At 42.8% G+C, this 3760-nt stretch overlaps 1 pseudogene; it reads left to right on the forward strand.

Annotated features, from left to right (window-relative positions):
- Positions 1–137: 137 nt before the first annotated feature.
- Positions 138–2396, forward strand: LOC122699819 (annotated as a pseudogene).
- The last annotated feature ends 1364 nt before the right edge of the window (positions 2397–3760 follow it).

Here is a 3760-nt window from a genome sequence, read left to right on the forward strand (position 1 = left end):
TACATCTGCATGAAGTCTATTTCAGAGGAATTTAATAATACCTGTTTAAAATTAGAGCTCATTTTTTTGGACAGAAGAGAATAAACTATCCTAGCCAAAGACATTTCATTTGAGAAAAACAAAAGGCTTGAAGCCCAAAATGTATGTAAGAATTTCAACATATTTTATACATAGTCAGTGAACTGATTTGTAATATTTGAGTACTGCCTTTCATAGTTTTTCAGTTATCATCAATTGAGTTAATTGAGCATATTTTAAGACAGTGGTTTTATCAGGTTTTAATATCTTGGGGAAAATTCACATCTGACCATAACTGAATAGATATGTCACCTAAAGACAAAATACTCTACCACCTTATGTAAAGTATTAAAAATGTAGTTTTGTTCTCTTAATTTGTAGTCAGGTTCAGCCAATAGAGGAATCAATTCATTTAAAAACATAACTGCCTTTTTCTCTTAAAATCACATCATTGCAATTTCATCTATAATGAAATTCTTTTGTGAACTATGTCAATGAATTTGGATATTGTGAGTCACTTAGCTGGATTTTAATTTTATCAGTATGAGTTAGTCTTAGAAATTAGAGAATTCTAAAGCTGGCCAATCTTAGACATTGTTTAGATCTACCCCCCTCATTTTATACATGAAAAGGACTCTGACATTCAGAGTTTCAGGAAGTTGACTAAGTCACACGGCCAGTCAGGTGTTAGACTAGGTCTTGCCACGCACCCCAAATCTCTAGTACCACCTGGGGCCTTGTGTTCTCTCAGAGAAAGCATTCTTAACCATTCTGGACCAACACAAATTAAGAAACAACTTTAGAAACCTTCCAAAGTAACAACAGGAAAAAGAAACCTTACAATTGAATGTCAGTATTCCTAATTTATAAATTTTGGAACATATGTCATTTGATTTTATAAATACTCATTGAGCCCTATGGTAGGCAAAATTCTAGGAGGACCCTAATGAACCATTTACCCTTGTATTCTCTCCCTTTTGAATATGGGTGAAACTTACAGATATGATGAAATATCCCTGCTGTGATTATGTTACATTACAGGGCAAAAGGAAGATGAACTAGGGTGGGCCTGGTCTAATCAGGTGAGCCCATTAAAAGCAGCCTGGTTCTCTCCGGCTGGTTACAGAAAATGATATCAAAGAGATTTGCTCCCTCTCTAGCTGCCATCTTGCATCCCCGCATGTGTGTGCCTAACCTCAACTGGTCTGCCTGAGACCACCTGAGCGCCAACCCTAGTCCCATGCATGCCCCCATTTCCACTCCAAGAAGATGAAAGAAACTATCATGAATCAAGAGAAACTCACCAAACTGCAGGCACAAGTGTGCATTGGTGGGAAAGGAACTGCTTGCAGAAAGAAGGTGGCTCACAGAACAGCCACAGCAGATGACAAAAAAACCAGTTCTCTTTTAAAGAAGTTGGGATAGACAATATCTCTGTTACTGAAGAGGTGAATGTGTTCACAAATCAAGGAACAGTGATCCACTTTAACAACCCTAAAGTTCAGGCACCTCTGGCAGCAAACACCTTCACCATTACAGGCCATGCTGAGTCAAAGCAACTGGCAGAAATGCTCCCCAGCATCTTAAACCAACTTGGCGCAGACAGTCTGATCAGTTTAAGGAGACTGGCAGAAGCTCTGCCCAAACAATCTGTGGATGGAAAAGCACCACTTGCCACTGGAGAGGATGATGATGATGAAGTTCCAGATCTTGTGGAGAATTTTGATGAGGCTTCCAAGAATGAAAAAAACTGAACTGAGTTAACTTCTGAAGAAAATAAATCTTGAAGAAGTTACTGGAAGCTGCGATTTTGTATTATGACTGCTTTTTAAAAATTTGTTTATGGATCTGATAAAATCTAGATCTCTTAATATTTTTAATCCTAAGTCCCTGGACACTGCAGCTCTTTTCAGTTTTTGCTTATATACAATTCATTCTCTGCAGCTAATTAAGCTGAAGAAGCCTAAGAATAAATTTGAAACAAAGATAAATAAAATTCCTTGCCTAGTGAAAAAAAAAGGAGAGAGAGAGAGAAAGAGAAAGATGTGCTCCTACCAGCCTGGCAAGAATCAGACATCAGTGTTGTGAACTGCCAGCAAAGCAAGGAACTGGGCAACCTCTAGGAGCTGAGTAGTACCTGGCCAACAGCCAGCAGGAAAATGACATCAGTCCTACAGCTTCAAGGAGATGAATCCTGTTAACAATCAGTGAATCTAGAAGAGACCCATGAAACCCAGGTGAGAATCACAGCCCTGGGTTATTTATATCTTGGGTTCAGCTCAGTGAGAATTTGATCAGAGAATTCAGCCACACCATGCCTAGGCATCTGATCTACAGACACTATGAGATAATAAATGTGTATTATTTCAAGCTGCTAAGTTTGTTGTAATTTTTTACACAGCAATAGAAAACTAATAGAAGTCCTTACAACACTGAAGCTCAATGGGAGGTGGTGGGAGTATAAAAGTGAATCAGGCACAGTCCTTGTCTCAGAGGCACTCACTGTCTCGGGCAGCAGCGAGAGGCAAGTTAACGAAGCACTATGATGCAGCACTGTGAGAGCTGGGGCTGAGACATGTGAAAAATGGAACAGCAGCCAGATGGGGAAAGGGGCAGGAAGACGTCACAGAAAATTAGACTTAAATTAGGTGAAGAGGAAAAGAGTGTGGAAGGGCATGGCATATTTAGAAAATGGCAGATGGCTTTGTGTGGCTGGCATGAAGGGGAGGGAAGTGAAGGGCATAAGACTGATGAAATAGATAGAGGTCCACATTGTGAAGGACCTCAGGTAAGGTGGTGTTTTCCCTGCAGCAGTGCCCTCCCTTCCTCCCTGCCCTCGCCCAGAATCAGCCCTTCTGGCTCCTGAGTCCTCAGAGGTATCTGGCCTCTCTACTCCAGCCCGTCTCAGTCCTCAAGCATGCTAAGCTCAGAAGTCCCCCGAGGAGCCCTACAGGACATTGACATCTTCCGTACAACCAGGGCTGAGGGGGCCATAGACAAGATTGCCCTCTCGTGTGTCTGGGCACCCTGTGTTCCTCCCTCCCTGCTCCGGGCAACTTGAAATCTACACGGCCCGTGTCCTAGGACTGTTGATCCAAGAGCTTCAGGCTCTGCTGAGCTAAGAGGGAGAGAATCCACTGGTTCCCTTCAGAAATCGGGGCTGGCCAGAGACCCTGGAGGTTGTTGTCTTGGACCACTTCTTGCTTGAGGATAGCCATGTGATCATAGGTGTGGAGGATCTGCAGGGACTTCATCCAAACAACACATTTCTGACATTAGGATTTCAAACAAGCAAACAAGAGAAAGGATATTTGGAGGATGTTTTAAAAGAAAAATATGCTCTCACTTCCCACCGAAGTAAAAAGTTGGGGTCACATAGTGTCAAGAACAAGCGACATAAGTGCAATTCATCAGAAAGCCTAATATATGTCCCTGGGTAGGAAGAACACAGTGATCTAGTTCCCTTCTGGACAATCACGTGAAAGAAGAGCTTACAAGCATTTCTGGTGTGGAGTAAAGGAGGACAGCTGCTGCCCCGAGTTTGTCCAGGGAAGAAGGGGTAGGTGGGTGTATGTTCAGGGATCAGATGTGTGCCAAACGTGAGAGAAGGCTGGCTGGGGAAAGCCTTGGGCACAGGCAGGCCTCAGAGGAGGCCAAGCGGAGGGAGAAGACTTGTTCCTCGGGCTGAGGAAGCAGGTGGCTGCTCAAGTGGAGAGCGCATTTGCCTGAGTCAAGGAAATAG

This window comes from Cervus elaphus, chromosome 9 (assembly GCF_910594005.1).
Source record: "Cervus elaphus chromosome 9, mCerEla1.1, whole genome shotgun sequence".
Lineage (NCBI taxonomy): Eukaryota > Metazoa > Chordata > Mammalia > Artiodactyla > Cervidae > Cervus > Cervus elaphus.